The sequence below is a fragment of the Sinocyclocheilus grahami genome, unplaced genomic scaffold, assembly GCF_001515645.1.
Source record: "Sinocyclocheilus grahami isolate Dianchi unplaced genomic scaffold, SAMN03320097.WGS_v1.1 scaffold123.1, whole genome shotgun sequence".
Taxonomy (NCBI): domain Eukaryota; kingdom Metazoa; phylum Chordata; class Actinopteri; order Cypriniformes; family Cyprinidae; genus Sinocyclocheilus; species Sinocyclocheilus grahami.
Window position 1 is genome coordinate 879,486 of NW_015505302.1, and position 19,943 is coordinate 899,428.

At 39.4% G+C, this 19,943-nt stretch overlaps 1 non-coding gene across 1 annotated transcript; it reads left to right on the top strand.

Moving 5' to 3' along the window:
• Nucleotides 1-394: 394 nt before the first annotated feature.
• trnai-uau (transfer RNA isoleucine (anticodon UAU)) lies at nucleotides 395-488 on the top strand. The gene is made up of 2 exons: nucleotides 395-432; nucleotides 453-488. It is a non-coding gene; the product is annotated as a tRNA-Ile (tRNA).
• The last annotated feature ends 19,455 nt before the right edge of the window (nucleotides 489-19,943 follow it).

Genomic DNA, 19,943 nt, shown 5'->3' on the forward strand with positions numbered 1-19,943 from the left:
TGCTAGTCAGTAGCATGAAACTACGTACGAAATGATAAGTCATATTCTGAGAGCACATGCTGTATTATTAGCATTTCAACACAGCATTTAATGCTTAACACCAGCAAAATCGACGCAAATTATTTTAGCTACCCTACTAAATCGATATAGCGTAACGTTACTACTGCGTCTGTGCTCACTAATTCAGCCAACGTTAGCGAAAACAAGTGAGACATTAAACAACTGGCTGTAAGAAATCACAACGATCAGTAGCACCTTCAGAACATACATTTCGCCAATTAACCAACAACTACTCAAGTCACAGTGAAAAAGTATTTAGAAACGCGTGAAGTGCAGTATCGTGTGCGCGACAGAGCTTGAGATCATATATCTAATTGCAGCCAATGTGAGCGAAGCTCCAGTGGCGCAATCGGTTAGCGCGCGGTACTTATACAGCAGTACGTTGCAGAGCCATGCCGAGGTTGTGAGTTCGAGCCTCACCTGGAGCAGTGTTTTTGTTTTGTTACAAAAAATTAACTTGTTGATGCAAATTGATAATTACAGTTGAATAATAGCCCTGTGTCTATTTTTTTTTTAAACAGGACATATAATGACTTAAATTAGCGTGTTATGGGGAGTTAAAACGATTTATTTGCCATTTATTTGACTTACATGTATATTTTTTAAACTAATACATTTTAAATAAACTGCTCCGAGGTTTTTCTGTGTAACCCAGTAATTTGATATTTTAATCAGTTAGCGTCTTTATGTGTTTGATGGCTTGTTTTCTGTTTCCAGGATTTCAATGGAATTGATTGTAGTACGTCCGTCTAACAGCAGACAGCAGTCTAAGATCATCTAAAAGGCCTTGTTAATGAACAAGCAACACTTACACACGCCTGTCAGCTGATGGCAGTGTTGTTCGAATTTTATGAAGTATCTCTCTTGCTCCTTCAGTTCATATAGTTCCTTTCCCTCATGTTCAGTTTTTTCTAGGACGTTAAAATAACATTTAATCTTGGAAATCCACTGTCTGCACATTTAGGCTAACTAAATGCAGGTGTGAATGGTCAACCACATTCAGAAATGTTCAAAAACCTCTTCACGTTTTTGGTAGCCTATCGGTCTTTGTCAGGTGACGTCACACTCACGGGAATCGAAGTGCATTTTGGGTATCGCCGCCATTTGTAAGGTATCGAAGCCGAGGTGTTCTGCAGTTGGAGAATTGTCTTTTTAATTTGATTTATAATGGTACGTTCTTGTTGTGTTAAAGTCTGCAATAGTGAATTACATGATAGAAAAGGTCAAAAACTCACCACGGAGAAAGATGTTTTAGGTCTCGCACTTGAAAAAAAGACTAAACAACAAGAGGCGTCGCCGCGTCAAGATGGCCTGGGTTGCAGCGGTGATATGCACAATCATCATATTTGCCAACATATCTAACGTTACTGAAATTAAATATTGTTTTGGGGGGGGGTTGTACTTAACATCGGTGTAATTTAAACTGAATACTTCACTAAAATACATTTCTAATGTTTCTCATTTTTATTTCTTACCATTTTAAAAAAGTACTGACTACATTTTTGTTCATTTTCATTTCATATAGTTAGGCTAGGTGTGATTAAACAGTAAGTGGGAGCAGTTGCAGCCAGCTGAGACGATGACCCACCAGGCTGGAGATGGTCGGCTTCACACCACACCACTCAGTGTCACTAACTGAATGTAACTTACTTGTGTGCGCGCAGAAGAAAACTGACTGCTGTGGCGTAAACTCAGGATGTCTGATAGTTTTTCAGTGATCTTAAAGTAAAGCATTATACAGGTATGCCAAACTTGGGAACCTTTACTACATGGGTTCTTGAGGTCCACTTGAGGTCCACTTTACTGCAGAGTTGAGATCCGACCTGAATAAAATACACCTGCACAGGCTAACCAAGATCTTCACGATTACTAGAAAGTTACAGGCAGGTGAGTTTGATTGAGGTTGGAGCTAAATTCTATAGGAAGTGGACTCTTGAGGGCTAGAGTTGAGAATCCATGCCGTGAAGGTTTTAATTGCCTTATGCTGCTTTTCATGCCAGAAATAAGAAACATTCTCACTTAATTTTAAATACTTATGTTAACCTTATGCACCTCAGATTGGATCTGCCTGCACAAACACCGTTTTAGACAACTGTGACAGGCACAAAATTATGCCTCGCTAGTTTGTGGAGTTCTTTGGACACCGAATAGCAGTGATAGACTGTTTTGAGATTTCCACAGAGAAACCATTCAGTGTGAAAGTGTGTGTCAAAATGTCTTCTACCTACAAGCACTATTTAGTATTTGACATATCGTCTAGCACTTCTAAGAATCCATACAGAAAGGGTCATCAGAAATGTTTGGCAGGAGCATCAAATCATATTATTATTATTCATTTATTCAGCTTTCTTTGTAGTACTTGCACTGTGTCCACTTAAGAAAACAGTGTGTTGATGATTCATCATGCTTTTCACATCTTCTGTTATGCATTTTGAAACTGATTTTTAACACGGTGTTGCATTAATAATAAAGTATGTATAATGCCATTTTCATAAATGTGTTTTTGATTGTCTCCTTGTTATTAGTACTTATCAGTGCTTGTTATCAGCCAAATGAAGTACGAAACATTGTGAATAAACGGTAAGGTTTAATGGTAGAGACTCACATGATGTAATTACTTACAATTGTGCAAATTATGTGCGCAAATCAATGGTAGACAAAAACAACATAAGTGTATACAAGATAATCATATATCCAACGAGGTTGGAGGCAGCGATGCCGGTGGCACTCAACTTTTTGCGTCAGGTAACCTTAGAATGGATCAGTGTTAATCGTTAATCATCATCAGTGATAAATTACGGTTCCTAAAAAAATGATCTACTATCATCTACTTGGTTTGCATCTGTTTCTCCAGTATGACGATTTAATCGGTCTTTACTGCATGGCTCTGTACACTTTTAGTTCACTGCTCAATGCAACGATACCTTCTAAATGGCGCCTCGGTGACGTCACACATAATAAACGCACGTGACTGACACACACATTGAACAACAACATAAGCTTTTCAAGACCAGTGTTGGGGAAAATTACTTTTAAAAGTAATGCATTACGTTACTTTTGCGTTACTTTTTAAATCTGGACAGGGCTTGCTTGTTTGTTTTTAAAAATAAAAAAATGTTATATTTTTGGCAAATATAAAAGCCTTTTCACACCAAAAGTGAAATGAATAAGCCTCAGGCAGAAGGGAAAGTACATTTACGTCCAAACAGTAGAATGCAGAAGAAGAAAGTTCAACACACTTCAGGAATAAAAAAAGACACAAATGTTCGTCTAGAGTAATTTGTGTTTATTAGTACGGTTGAACTGGATCATCGAAGGTCAGAAGCAAAGACATTGGTTAACAGAATGGGATTAAATACATAAAGCATATTTGTGTTGTTTAACATTTAATTATTGCAGGTTTGCGTCATATTCTGAGTTGCATTATTTTTATTCATTTTGAGGAATACTGAATCTGTTTTTTTTGTGTGCGTGCGATAATGCATATTCATATTTATTTTAGAACTACAGCTACATCTGATTTCTCTCAACACGGGGACAGGAGAGCTGTCAATCAATAAATTGGAAAAAAAGTAACTTGCGTTACTTATTTGGAAAAAGTAACTCTTGTAAATTAAAAAGTAATGCGTTACTTTACTAGTTACTTGAAAAAAGTAATCTGATTACGTAACTCGCGTTACTTGTAATGCGTTACCCCCAACACTGTTCAAGACAGATGTTAACAACTGGTGTAAATGGAGACTATGCTGCTAGTCAGAATCATTGCCCTCATATCTGTTTCTTTACCTTTGTCTACGCATCACGGTCAAAATGACACTTCCCTTCAGGGTAAGATGTTTTCAAGACAATCCAAAGATGTGTCAGGCTAGCTTCATTCCACACTTGATCTTGATGGTACGGATAAGGTCTTTGGCCTGACTTTTAACATTTATGTTGGAATCAACAACATGTTATTATATACCAAAATCTGGGATCCAAGCCAAATCCGATGCTTTCTGTGGGAAGATTCTTACTCACAGTTGGCTGGTATTGTACACTGAATTCTGATAAGTTCATTTTTGATAAAATAAATAGATAATGTGATTCAAACACAACTGGTGCCAGTGAATAAGCCAAGAACCTAGCGGGTTTAACGCTATGAATCAGATAAGACACGCAGTGAGTGAATAAGTCAGCAGATCTGGCCTGCAGAGACAGCTGACCATCAGTCTGCGATCCTTAACTAACCTCCCTTCCTAATCACCCATATACACTCACTCGCCTCAGATTTGGTATCACTGCAAATTGAGTGACTAAAATTAATACAGTTGACTTGGAAAGGATAGACCCTTGCTGATACATAATGACATAGCCTGCTGAGGGATTTAGCCTCCCTTTGTTTAGCAGCCCACTAAGCAGCACTGGAGGCCTAGGGACAATTAGCACGAGATCAGCTGAAAACAAGGTCAAGTCGGGGAAAGAAACAGCTTTTCGGAGGAGACACATCAGGATGTGGCTTGTCCAGTGCGATGACTTTCCTCTCTGGAATAAGCCATGGCTGCAATTTACTGGTTTCCATGAGTTTTAGCCCTGCAGTTGATCAGGAAGTGCTGTAACAGAACATTTTACACAAGAAAGAAAGATCATTTATCATTAAAGGTCATTCAGATGCATTTATAGCGGCTGTTAGTCTTAACAAAGTTACATTTAATGTCATCATAAAGCACCGATAATTTGATCTCCATGACACTCATGTCTATAATAAGCTGCATTTTTGGTTATTTTCAGCAACCTTCAAAAGCTGGAGTTCATCGAGGGTTACCCCAGTTATCTAGGTCATAGACACACTAGACTACATAGGACACTTGAGGCGTTTTTGTCAGAAAACAGTTATTTGCTCATACACGCCCTCTGACAGTGGGACGTCAACTGGATCTGTCATTGGTGTGCTCTGTCTGCACTTGCGGTGTGTTTTTCGTGGAAGTGTACACCAACTATAGTTGTAGAAACAGTGAGCAGGCCAAACACACAGTCATCACCACTTTGCTTTCGACTGTCCAAACAATGCCAGGAATGTTTTTCTTATACAATTTCTTTCTTTGACCTCAAATTTCATTTGTCAAACACTTGCCTAACATGTCTGCTTGAATGGGCTGCTTTTTTCACAAAAAAACTTGTATATGGTTATCAACCATGACACAAATATTTATTTATTTATTTTTGCAGACATTTCCTTACTGATTTGGATTATTTATATATATATATATATATATATATATATATGTATGTATGTATGTATTTATTTATGTTTGTGTTACTTAAGAGTTTGAGTTTTGCATGCTTGAGAACCAACTTTTCCAGGGCAGGGCTTTAATGCCTTTTTTAATGCCTTCTCTTACCTTAAGTGCACTGTAGCAATTACTTGTAAGTGAAAATATCAATATTATATTATTAATATTATTTTTATTGAAAACAAAATATGATCAATCCTTATATGCAGCAGAATAATATTGTGCATGCAGAGATATATTGTTTTTAGGAAATATGTGAAAAATGTACTGTGAGACTCTGAATAGTCCAAGAATCTGAACTGTACACATATTCGAGATACTGCAGTTGACCCAAACTGGTCAAGTGCATCTATATATTATGTTATCCACTGCATCTGTGCAAATGACAGTCATAATCATAATCTCTCTGAACGTATGACAGTTCCATAACTATAACTCTTTGTAAATACTACATGAGCATATATGTTTTGAAAGGTCTCAGATGTGCCAGTTACTTAAATAAATCTCACCTCTGTAGGGCTAAGGGCAGATGAATGTATCTTGGGTTAAAACTCACCTATGTCTCTGGTTAGGCATGAGCTGTGAATTGTGACAGGTCATTGGCTCATGCTATGTACTGTGAGCCTTAGGCAATACTCATTAGAGTAGAAGACATCATTATTATCATTACTGTTTTTTTTTCAGCACACCGTTTTCCTCCAGGCAGGTTGATGATTAAGTGTTTGTAAGCCTGCCAAGAGGAAGTGATGTCACCTTATTTGGCATGTTAGACAACAGATCAAGTTACATTACTTTTCTCATGAATACAGTCTTTATCTTGCAGTGGTTTGACAGGATTTATAACCGGAATTTTTTTAATCATGATCAGTGTTTGTTTTTTCAGTGTCTCTTTTTCTTCACCCTTCATCTTCTTTACATTTAAGTGCTTCACTACTTTTCTAACTATTTTAGAAAATATCAGGACTGCAACTTCTTAAATGCTCACATGAATTTGCTTTCTACAGTCTTGGAGTGTGTTTGATTTTTGAAGGTCTAAAAGTACTACAGGAGATCCGAGTATGAAACTGGGGTGGAGTGCGTGAAGAATTAATTTCTTTCACAGAATGATGATGATGGCTGTCCACAGATCTTGAGCAGTAACTAAATATTTGGTGAAGATGGATGAGCCAAGTGAGCTCTCGCGGGTGGGGGTAAGGGTCTGGTATTAGCCCCTGTCCCCCCTACATCTCTTTAGCCTTATTAAATGTGTCTCCAACAGACTGTTCCTCTGCCAGGTCCCTTGACATATTTCTCCTCTCTGCTGGAAATCTGACTTGATTTACAGATCTCCAAATGAACCTCATTCACACTCCCCCAAATTCAGATGATTGGTGTATAAATCTTCCAAATGCCTTCACAAAGACATTTGACTTTTCTGAAATTTACAGCTAATCTTCAGATTCCTCTGAAAAAGTCCATTACAGAAATTGCCTAGCTTCTATGTTAGTGTCATTTAAAAATGATGCTAATCATCCTGTCTGTGTATTCCTCATGCCTGTATGCTGTATTTTTTGTCTAATAGTCTTTGTTGTTGTGGATTGTTTATGACTGGCTCATACGTGCCTAGATTCAGGTCCATTTCTCAATAAAAATAGTCTGCTTGTGCAATTTCCTTTGTTTTATCAGCCAGACCATAGATTGTATCCTCCTTCCTTTTCTACCCTATCCTGTGTCAGCTTATAAAAACTAATGCTTCCTGACCACATCCACTGGACCCACTGCCCCTCCAGATACATGGGCATGAATAATGAGTGCTCATTGGAGGTGCTGTTTGATTTATGGAAATTCAGGGCACCCAACATTTGGGAAGTGTCCATGTGGTGGTCCAAAAAAAAAAGAAGAAGAAAAAAATATATATATGTTTTTTTTATTTTTTTATTTTTTCCAGAGAACATCCTTGCCAGAACCGCTCTCTTTATCTCAAACAAAATGTGAGCATTTGTAAAGGCTTTTTTTTTACCTTTGGTGCCTAATGCAACCAAACTCATTTGATCAAAATATTACTAACTTACAAATATGCCTATTGCATATTTATCTTTTAAATCAAGCATCGCATTTCTTCAGGCAGGCCATGTCAGTCAAGCTCGCATCAGCTGATAGTCAGCTGTTCCTGACATGTACCAATCCAGTTTTGACACTTATCACAGCGGTCCATTTGAATTCCATTCTCCAGCATCTCTTCTATCGCATCACTGCTCGCAAATCAACTCCCTCCTCCAACCCCAACTCCACCTAACTGAACGGGTAATCTAATCAGATTGTTTTTTCTTCTCTCTCTCTTCTTTCTTATATAGTTCACTATATTGCAAGCATTCTCTATCATGTATTTTGTATTTTCTACAACTCATGTAAATTGTGAATTGTAATTATGTATTTATATACTGGATCTGTTCTGTACCCCAGGGGGGTTTGACTTGCTGCTCTCCCCGCTCTGTCCAAGCATGGCTGCATGGACAGGCGTGGGGAGTTTTGCCCAGAACAGAACCATACCGCCAACACTAACTGTATGCTATATAATTGTAATAAACATACTTTGACGAAGTGGACCTGACTGAACAGTCATTTGTGCCACAACATCCTGTAGTATTTGATAACAAGTATTTTAATACTGGAAGAACCTGCGTGGATGACTCATAGTATTGTGTACCATGCCCTCAGAGAAAGCAGTGGTGTAGACATGGCATGGAAGTAGACAGTGGTCTACAGCGAATGTATGCCTCTGATACTGCTTAAAGTTAGGACAACAGGGGGTTGCCTTATGGGCTAAGCAGGTTGGATCTTTCAAAGTCCTGTTTATCTCGCCCTGTGGAAATGTCAAGGCCAGTATGCCTGATCTCCTAGGAGGTGATGACAGTACCTCTCAGTTCAAAGATGTCTTTAGGAAGATCATGGCAATGAAAGATTTTCAGAGCAAACTCCATTTTTAGACCAAAAACGTTAGAAAATGTCCTCCTGTAACACGTGCTGCATTTGCTTCTTCAACTTGAAGTCTGTACTATATCTTGTAATCCACTGAATAAAAAATTCAGAAGAAGTAATTTGTGAATGTGGTGTTTATTTTTCCACTAGTTCTGAGCTACTACTAGTTACACATTTTGCCGTTTTGCTTTTGATTGGTTGTCTGCAATGTCATGTTGCATATGTCAGTCCGTGCAAATCTATGTTAGTACTCTCATCACTGTCAGAATCTAGTAATACAACTGTACATCGTTTCCTCTGAATGTTATGAAACCCTTCATATTAGGTTGCATGTAGCTCTATTCAGCCTGCTGTATTTTCATCAGTGTCTATTTTTCAAACATAAACCATGCTGTGTTTTAATGGTGTACTAAAGGGAAAAGGCATGAAAGGCCCATTCAGTCGTTTCGCTTATGCTGTAACATTGCAGGAGAGCAAGCCAACTGTATGTAATTTTGACAGTGGGTGAGGCTGCCCCCCTCCCTTTGGTCCCTCAATCCGTGCCAGGACGTCAACTAGGGGGTTGACGTCATTCCCTCAAGACATCCAGGCTTGTTATTGCTGCCATTCCAGAACTTTTTGCTTGGGCTGAGCAAACAACTTGGATGACTTCACAAGGACCATGTCATTCAGACAGCAAAGCACTGCAATAGGGCCACACTAGCAAGCTGTTGAGTGAGGGGACTTGTGACTTTTTAAGTATACAAAATGGAGTTTGGCTGTTCAAACTATCGCATTTGATTCTCATGAGAAGCTATTCATTATAAGCACAATAAGAGCTCTAAACCTGCACATCCCAAAGGGAGTGGTTGAATTGGCAAAATGGGGGAAAAAAGACTTGAAAAGTATAAAGATTATCCATGTAACTTAAACAAACATAGACAGACATAGACTAGTGTACAGTAAATGTTGGTTCAGGGGCGACCTGCCCAGTGGAGCTTTCATTTTGGGAGTTAAGGCCAAGTTTGTTTTGAGGCTCACAAATATCTATATTGAAAATATCCATACTACTTTCTTTTATTATTGGTCTCATTGTGCATGATGCTGCTACACTGTAAAAAAATAAGGTACATGAGGCATCATGTGGGGTTACTTAGATCAGTGTTTCCTAACCCTGTTCCTGAGGGCATACCAACACTACATATTTTCAAACTCATACTAATCAAATTCAGCTCCTCAGTTCATTCATAGAGATACCAAGACCTAATATGGATGAGTTAGATTAAGTGGACACCAAAAATGTGTACTGTTAGCTCTCCAGCAACAAGGTTTGCTAGGAACCCTTTGAAGAGCTTCAAGGTACCTTTCTGAAGGTGTCTCAACTATATGTACTCAACAAGTGCCTTAAAGCCCCTCGTATGATGAAGTTTCTTTAGGAGATCCCTTTTAGTCAAGTCAAGTCAAGTCAAGTCTGCTTTATTGTCAATTCTTCCACATGTACAGCACATACACACAGAGAATTGAAATTGCGTTACTCTCAGACCCTTGGTGCATACAGATAACATAAATACAGATAGGTACAGATTAAATACAAAATACAACTATACAAATATACAAATAAGGTAAAATGTAAAACTATATCTATATATATAAAGCACAAGGCATATGGCAGATAGAACTCAAAAGACCATTTGTTCTTCCATTAACCATGATTAACACTTTAGAGCACTTAAATTATACTGAAGTACCCTGAGTATGCCACAGGATAGTTGAAAAACCTTGAGTTTGAGGTGCCAAGAGGTTCTCCAGAGGGTTCTACAAGTCTGACAGTCTGAAAATACCCAAATAGTGTCTTTTTCATTCTTTCCCTGGCTGTTTCAGAGTAAACTGACCTACCAGTGGAAAGGTAGACGGATCAGTTAAAAGCAGAAGGGATGACTGAAAACCAGTGTAACATGTACACATTGCTTAGTGATGCAGGAACGATGCATCAATGTGTGCCCCCATCTCTTCAAACTGCTCCAGCGTTGTCTGTCGCGAGCTCTGTGTACTCAGTACTCGCGGTCAAGATTAGCAGAGAGCTTTATAGGGGCAGCTCGCACCTCTGGCCCTATCTCTCACATTCCTTTGTCCATGTACACACGCAACTCTTAACACAGGCTAGTCTTTGAGCTCTTCTGTAGCAACATCTTGTTAAGGGAAGCCATGATGGTAACCTTTGCACCTGAAAGCTTAATGTTTCTGCCCTTGTGTTTTTTTTGTAGCTATAGGTCCCTGAGTGAACCACTACCCATGTGTTATATTCAGAGCAGCAAAACCAACACACACTGATAACCAGTGTGCTACAGCTTGGGTGCAAGGTTGACTCTTGCTCGGGCTCAAATGGTTGGTTTGTACAGCATTTGATCCTGTTTAATCCAGGCAAGCGAGACTCATTTGAACTCATGTGGCTTTCTTTGCCAGAACCACTGTCAACACATGGATCTACTCTTGCCAATGCATATACACGGATAGTCACAAACACAAACTATATGAACACTCACTGCAAATCAAGCTGATCAGAGTGGTTTGAGAATCAACCACAGCTTAATAAGGAGTGACATGTATTCAGCGTCCCAGGTTCGGCTTCTTCCGTGGGTTGCTTCAATCACACAGTGACCTTGTTTATCTTATTCCATGTCAAGTCGCCTTTCTCTTTGACAGAATGTTGTACCTGACTCACTGTTATACTTCAGTGAAGAGCAGTGCTCAACAGAGCCACAGCGCTTTGGCTTTTTGTGAAGTGGTCAGTGATAACAGTATAAATGCATTCAGAGCTTTGTGGAAATGAAGAGGTAACCAAACCATAACCCACTAGGCTGTTTTGATTTATGCAAATGGAGCCACATTTGATATTCATTTCCGAAACCATAACCGGCTCAAAACAACCACATATAGAAATACATCTACAATATGTAGTAGTGACGCGCCACATGTGTGAGTCTGACTTATTTTAAGAATGTTTAGCCTTTTTGTTTTATGTGTTGTTTAATATTTGGCAGCTGCTTTTGCTTCGGCAAATGTAATGTCTATAATTATTTAAAACACCTTTTAGTTATGCTGTTTTGCTTGAGGAAGAACGATCCAGAAAGTAACTGAAAACAAGCAAATCAGCTACAGAGTCAGAGTTTCCTGTGGGAGAGCTTAGAATTTAAGTCTGATTTTACTCAGTGCTGAGAATGGTATAAATGAGGAGAAAGATGAAGGGTTGATGAAAGCTAGTTATAGTAATGTAATCTTATGTAAAGCAAAAAGGTCTCATGGGACTCAGATTGATATGAGGGCTGCAGAGAGTTGACAGAAGTGTGCTTGGTATGATTGTGGGTTCTGAGAAGGCTGGATGAAGATTCAGAAGGCCAAGTAATCCCAAATGGTGTTTTGTTCATTAATTAATTGGCATTTTTTAGCAAATAATTTTAGTGAACCAATCATTCTACTGACTCATGTATTGTGTTCACTGTAGTCTCTTTCTTTGAGGCTTGTGATTGTTTTCTACCTATAGAGAATGTGGCATCTCAGTTAGTGAATTAACTGAATTAATCTGAAAAATTAATCTGAATTAAACTTAAGGCCTGTTAAGTCTGTTATGCAAAAGCGAAAGAGAGAGAGAGAAAGAGAAAGAGAGAGAGATATATGGTCTGCTTTGTTGTCTTTTGTTGGGAAAAGACTTATGAAACTTAAAAACTGTTTATGGATTTTTTAGTAGATTTGTAGGCATTTTAGTAAAGGATATTAAGACTTGGTTTTACTGAGTTGAGTTCAGCTGAATTAAATATTCAGTCTCATAATAACAAACATAAAGACACTCACCTGTCGCCACCTATTGGCGTAACAATGTGACCTGCAGAATGGTTAACTGAAGGAATCTGTGAATGAATCTAAAAACCTCTCATTATTTAGTGAACAAATTCAAAAGTTTCAAGTCACTGGGATGGATCAATATCCCCTCCACTATTCCTAAATCACTGTCTCAACATTTTGTAGTTTAATGAGTGCTAACGCTTTATTTGGAAATATTGATTTCTGTATTCATTTTGTTTCCTGTTTACAATGTTGAGACATGCAACAAATTGTATAGTAGTATAATGAGAATAATTCTAGACATTTTTCTTTAAAGATAAATGTGTGTGTTACAGCAAACACATGTGGAGTGGGGTAGTCAGACTGGATCTGATTACTAGTAGGGATGGCTGGGAGGCTTTTGCGGTGAAACGCTTTCTCAATCGTGCATTCCAGTGTTGAAACAAAGCACAGCTGCTCTGCTTGCTGGGACAGGCTGAGTTCTCTCGTGTGTGTGTGTTAGATTGAGGTGAATTGAGCAAGTATGCCTGTGGGAGATGTGCTGCATGTAAGGCTCTGTCGTTCTGAGCTGGGCTGTTCAATCTGAGGCAGTTCATGGGTACCTCGAGGCACAAGAAATCTGCACCATAGCTTTCTTCTGAATGCAGTTTTGTTAAAGAAAAAGCACAAAGGGCTACAAAGAAAACTTTCATGCTTGGTTAAATGGGAAAGACTGTGAAAAGCTATCACTGACAGTCATCTCCTTTATTATATGATGAAGACGTGAGGGATGTGATCCACCTGGTTCAAGAGAACTTGATTGTGCTTATTAAAAGTCATTCCAGGAAAGATCCCAGGATTCTTGCTCTCTCAAATATGCTTAAATAGTGCAAATAAAGACTGTGCCAACATGCAACAGTAAATAACGTGCTTTCCCATAGGAAAGAAAACAATTCAGAGGTTAAATGGAGAGCAAAGCGAGGCTTTGCTTAAAGTATTGCAACTCAGAAGTTTCTCCTAGGAAAAGACCACAGTAATCTCATGCATGTCTCCTCTAGAGTTTTAGAGTTTACATCTTAACCATATCTTAAACTCAGCTCAAATTGACCGAGATACCAAAGTATGCAGTCAAAAGTCTGAGATCTCATTATGAACTTGAGCATTTCACATCAAATTCTCCCAAGAGTTGCATCATGGTATAAACTAAAAACTGCTCTATTCAGTTGAGCATCCAGAGAAGCTCAACACCAACACTGGCTCAACCAATGGTATGAGTTTGGGGTGTGACTATCTGTTTGTCTGACCAATTGCAATGTTTGTAAATGGATTTATACTTAATTTTAGTTCTTAATCTTAATTTTTTGCAGTTCTGTTGTTAAATAACAGCATGCATGCAGGATTTAATTATTTTGCTTTGAAGATTTCAAGGTCTTGTCAGGCTGAGAAACATGGACGGCATAGTGTATATCTATGAAGCTGCCAGCATGCCACCAGGAAATCGGATACAATTGCAAAATGCAGCTCTTTAAGAAGAAACAGCTATGTGCCAACAGCAAGCCCTGCCCTTCCAGCTTCCTCCATCAGCTATGCTGCGGTTGGAAAATTCCACTCCCATGCTTATCGTTCCACACATCTGTCCTGTCCTCAGCCGCAGCTAGGTTCAGCTTAACACCTCACTTGTGTTCACAGACATTCACAGCGCCCCTGTCACTCACCCCTGGCTCCTGGTTCACACACACCTGCATAAGAGTCTCGGATTGTGTGTTTTTCCAACGCCTCTCTGATCTTCTTTCTCAACAAGTCAGGTGATCTGAACTACAGAATTCCCATGCTGAAAAATATGTAGTGTTATGTTGTGTGAATATTTCCTTACACTGTTTGTGCCAAGTAGGATTTCCTGGATCACCATCTTCATTGGTTCTGCAACCAGTTGGTTTTAGGGTTAGGTTTAGAGTAAGGCTAAGCTTGTTCTTTAAAGAACCTATTTTTTTCAACTATTGAACTATTCCCCTCTGTCAAAAACTTCAGCACCCATAATGCACTTTTGATTTTGCTGCCACCTCTCTGTTGATCTGACTGCCTTGGGGTGGGAATACAAAAGTCTGGAAGTTTGACCTGTAGTTTTAAGAAAAGCCCCGGTGCTGTCAAAAGTGTGCCAGATAACGTAAAATGACGAGTTTTGCATCATCCTGTGGAATTTTGCTGACAAATAAAGGATATCTAGGTCCAAGTAGTACAGAGCACACACATTGATCATTTACATACACTACCGACATGAAAATTGAAACAAATACATATTTCAAAAGGTTTTCCTACACATCAGGATGAAAAGTCGTTTTTAGAAGCTTTGTTTTGAATTGTGCATCATCTGCTTTGTTCTCCTCTGTGCTGTTACTGGTAAATAGCTTTCAGACTTGCACAGAATATCTACCTCACCCAATATGATTTACTATGGAAAGGAAATAACATTAACCGGCAGGGTTTGTTTACTATACTTTATATGGAAAATCTTTCAGGAATATTAGGGAAGTGGATGTAGCTCAGTGGAGATTGTATTTTATGAGGTTGCAAATGAAGGGGAGTGGGGATTTAAGCTTCAGGTGGGTTTGAGCTCTATGGGTGGGGCAGAATTCTCTTGTAGATGAGAGGCTATGCTTCTGAAGATGCTTATCCCTGTATCAAAACCTCAATTACATGAAAGTAGGCAATGATATACCTGCTTTAATGAATGCTTTCTTACCACAGGAAAATTCCCCAGCAGGATGAACTTTCAGTGGCTTGCTATCTGATTTAGGGCTTCTGTCTCTGGTTTTCCCCCTGTAATTCTGCACATATATCTCCAACCAACAGCCTCTGCATTACGACATGCATTGGATGCATTGCATCGTAAATGCAGATGAACTGCCATAGAGTTCCCAGTATTGTCCCAAGGTAGTGATTACTCTCTCAAAACTATCACACACACACAAATCTAACCCAAGATTTCCTGAGCATAAATGATAGCCCCTGTCCATACATGGGTTTTTTTGTTGTGAATGAACTTTTTTTTTTGATAGTTGTATTATACAAGGGCACATGGCAAATAATTAGAGCAAGAACTTTTACAATTAATTACTAGAATATACTATACATTTAAATATAATCATAACCACAAGAGTACTTACAGGAAGGTTATTGGTTACAGCCAGAAGTGGATGAAGTCCACAAATCGAGTACTTGAGTAAAAGTACAGATACCCTAATAAATTATTACTCTAGTAAAAGTATTAAGTACAAGTACAAAATTACTTGATTTTTAAGTATTACAAGTAAAAAGGACTGATCGATGGATGTTTACTTCGCAATTGTATATACTCTATCCTCCTGCTAAAAATACACATCATTCACTGATTACTACTGAACAAGTGAAAATATAAATATATATATAGAAATTAGGAAAAACAAAATGTGTGTTTCCAAATAAAAATGTACAATATAAAAACAGAGCTTGGGCAAAATGTGTTCGCATTTTAAGAAAAACATTATGAATTCTACTTTTACATCATTTGAAATTGTTATGGCAGTTGGGTAGATGCATGGACATTCATTTGCATTGTTTTTATGTTGTGTTTAGTTTCTAAATAAAACCTACGCCATTCAGATGGTAATAAACAAAATATAGACATGTCTGCGTTCAAGCATTTCATACAGTGGGCTTAAACAGCCCTTTAACAGCAGCTTTATATTGCAAACAATGGACACTCATGACCTAAACAAGATTTTAATTTACAATAATAAATGCTAAAATGCGGCATTAGTAACTTTTCACGCCATCAGTCGCGCATGCACTCAAGCTCCCATTCTTGTAAATATAGTGAATTGTTAACTGTAGACTCGCTCTGAATGGATCATATGAATCAATGAGTTGTTGACTCAAGAACAACTGCAATCCACTCACTCCAATTAGTGAATAAATTGTTCAGTGTGATTTGCGAACCGATTTAACATGCTCATTGAAAATAATCAGCTTGTTCACGATTCGAACACTGCTATCATGGGGAACAAAATAATGAGGAACAAGATGTTTTTATGAAATGTCTTGGAGTAAAAAGTACAATATTATGATTTGGAATGTAATGAAGTAAAAGTAAAAGTTTCCCAAAATAAAAATACTCCAGTAAAGTACAGATTCTTGAAAATTGTTCTTAAGTACAGTAACAAAGTAAAAATAGTTACTGTCCACCACTGGTTGCAGCATTTTAATGCCCTCAGATGATGTCATTGGTTGCTAACTCTGACATAAATGCCACATGAATTTCCACAAATCATATCAACTCAACAATCTGCTGGGACTTTAATTTATTTACGATGACAAACACAGCATGGCCACTCTGAGAGTAAAGGCTGGAGCTTAAAAGCAGACTCACCGTTTACACAAGCAGAGCCATGCTTTGCCTCACTGGATGTTAAAAGAAAAGGCAATGTTTACCATTATCAGATGAAGGTGTAATAGGATCTCCTCCTATTGCGATGGTGGAGCTGGAGATGGATGATATGGAGGGAGTGGTGGACTATGGCCAAGAGGAAAGACGAGATCACAGGGCAGGGGGAGAGGGCTTTTGGGTGTCTGTAATTGGTACCTTCCCAGTATTCCCAGAGGACAAGAGTTTTCTAAAATAGAGTTGGGCCATTTCAACCCTGTAGGGCAGCAATGGTGGCAGGGTTTTTCCATCACTGTCCTAACTGCTAGTGTTGGTATTAAAGTCATTATCTGGGGCTAGGAAAGTTATTTAGTTCAATATTACCAGGTGTAAAATCAGAGGCTAATTGAAAGGTAACTAACTTGCTGAGGGCCTCTGGAATTAGTTTTACCAGTCATCTGCCCCTTGCTAAAGGGGCCGGTCCACGCAGCACTGCCAAACTTATCCATTCTTTTCAGGCCTCTTATCAGGGCACAGACAGCCTCAGTGCCATGGGAAGTTTGACTCGCTGGGTAGTGTTTTGTGTATTGTGTTCCTAGCATAGCCCTTTTACAATGACTTTAAAGAGGAAGTCAGTCCAGCTGGAAGTTTGTAGAGCCACTTTCCGCTCCAGAGAAGCAAGTTTCTTTTCTTTTCTAACTCAGCTTTTGTTATCTCTTTATCACCATTGCTTGGTATCAAGACATCAATGAGAGCTTGTATAGATTTGCTGATCTTCCTACAGATACTGGATAAAATCCAAAATCAGGCTGGCGTATGACATAATACAAGAAGGTACTTGATTATTAAAAGAATGTGCTTCATTTGAAGAAAACACATACAATGTCTGTGCTTAAATACTTAATAGCCACATGAAGACAAATACTGGATGAATAAGATCTGATACATGATCTTACAAAACATAAAATCTTGATACATGACAGTACATGCCATGATGTTACAGTATGCAAATCATAAATACAAACAGTTATTTACTCTAACATAAGATATAATCTGAAAAAAGTGTAGGTGGTTCCAACTCCAAGGCATTGCTATGCATTGGCTGTGATGTTCTAAGTAGTTTTCTGTGCATTGCTGTGTTGTTGTTAGGGTGTTCTGGGGTGTTTCTAGGTGGTTGCTAGGGCATTCAAGGTATCTCAAGTTTATACAATATGCAGGCCAACTTTCAATTAAATTTCCCTACCAAATTATTTGCCCTCCATGTGATAGACTTTAGTCAATCAACTCTTTCCCCAACATTGACAGCATTTTATGGCTTTCTGTGTTTTCACTGTTGTACGTTAGGAGGCGCTATTATGCATCTTCTGAAAGAGTACTGAATGTCTGGATCAAAACACGGTAAAAAAGCAGAAAGAAGTGATCACATATGTAAGCAGATGCATATCTAAATTAACAAGATAATCAAATATTAAACAGCATATAAATCAAAACTGCCTAAAGTTACCGGATGAAATGTCGACTCAGGAAGTTGTATAGGACTGGGAAAGTTTTGTACAATGCTGCCTTAGCAACAGTGCTAAATAAATGTAAAATTGTACAATAGAACACTAAACAAGAACAATACACATTAAAGGTTCCAGGCCATTAAGTCCAGTTAAAAGATCACAGTATTTTTCCCACCACTATGAACCTCTATGTCACTTTTCACAAAGACTGCTGATTGAGTAAAAGACAAGTTTGCCATTTATTTCTTGTCAACAACAACCATGCTGACAGAACTCTCAGCAATCCTTTCCATGCTTTTCACTCATTGACTCTCTAAGTGTGTCACTGGAACTGGCCTGGAACCTTTACTGGCCGAAGATTCAGTATGTTCAGAGTTTGTATGCACAGCATGACAGTCTGAAAAACACTACATTACAGGAAGAGAGGGCCGGCAGGCTGTTTTGTCTAGCCTTGAGTTATAAGGTGAGAATTCCCTGTCTCCCCTCTGATTGATGAAGTCTGAGTCACAATCTCCAGAGGGTCTACGAGGTTCTAGGGCCCCCTACTCCATTAGATAAAGGGTATGGTTGAGGGAATGAAATACATGCAGTCTCCATACAGACAATGAAACTCGCTAACACAAAGCACTGAAAACTTCATTTGTTTGCTTGTCAATCTTTGGAGCATATTAATGCAGAATATAAATTTAAAGTCCTTCAATATCAGGGGCCAGGGCTCCTATTAAAATAGTACATTTGCAGGTGCATGTGCACTCCAAAAGCATTAAAAATTAAATTAATAAATAAATCCCTCTGTTAATCCCAATGTTGGGGCTAATTGCTGTACACATAATACTGTTTTATTAACTTTTATTATTGTGCTTTATTGCCTGGCCTTCACTACAAATAAATATATATATATATATATATATATAGTGTGTGTGTGTGTGTGTGTGTCAGTCATCTACCCGAATCTGCCTTGCTGTCTCTACATTAAATATCCTTATTTGAATCCTTGTCATCATCCTGCCTGCCTCCACAGACCGTGACAGAATAACCGACCCAAAGCAAGTATAGCGTCGTCTTTCCCCTCGCTTGTTTTTCCGGTTTTTGTCAGTTTTTATTATGGATTACCCCGCATTCGAGATCCTCCTGCTGGAGCAGGGGGAACACTCTCTTGAGGACCACACAAACGACTTTCTGTCCCTGGCCCACCTCACGCACTACCCGGACAACTGCCTCTGTACCTTCTATCACGTTGGACTAAAGGCCACCACACGAGTGCAGTTGTCTGGGGATGGTCTTCGAGAGAGCCTCGCCACCTTCATCGAGTGGGTGCTGGTGTCCTGCAAGTCCCAGGTGACCGTGGACATCGCGGACAACAACACCGGCCCCACTCAGGACCCTGAGCCCAGCCCACCATCTCCCCACGGTACGGAGCATAAACCTGAGCCCACCGATGACAGAGAGCCATTTCCCGCCGCGATCCACGAGCTGGAGCAAAGCCCCACGACTGAGAAGAGGATCGCCTCGGATTTTGAACCCAACGCGTCAGACCAGGTGCGAGAGCCGGTGACAGTGCCCACCAGGAGGGAGCAAGCCGTGGACGGTGTGAGCGCGAAGAGGAGCTTCATGGCTGAGGGGGATCGGACTATGGAGGGTATTCAGGGCCAAAATGAGGAGGAGAGACCGTGGGATCCCCAGTCCAGCCCAGGAAGGGCTCCTGATCCCCAGTCCAGCCCAGGAAGGGCTCCTGATGTTTCATTTAGCCCCAGAAGGGCTCCTGATCCCCAGTTCAGCCCAGGAAGGGCTCCAGCCCAAGAGCACTCTCCAGTGCACCGTTCCTCAAAAATGCCCGTCCTCCCACCTGCTCCGGCCTCCTCCAGCCTCCAAAGCCTGGACTCCGCCTCGGTCCGTAGACCCAGTGGCTCCACCCCGGCTCCTAGCTCCCTCCCCTCCCCCGTCACCCATCGA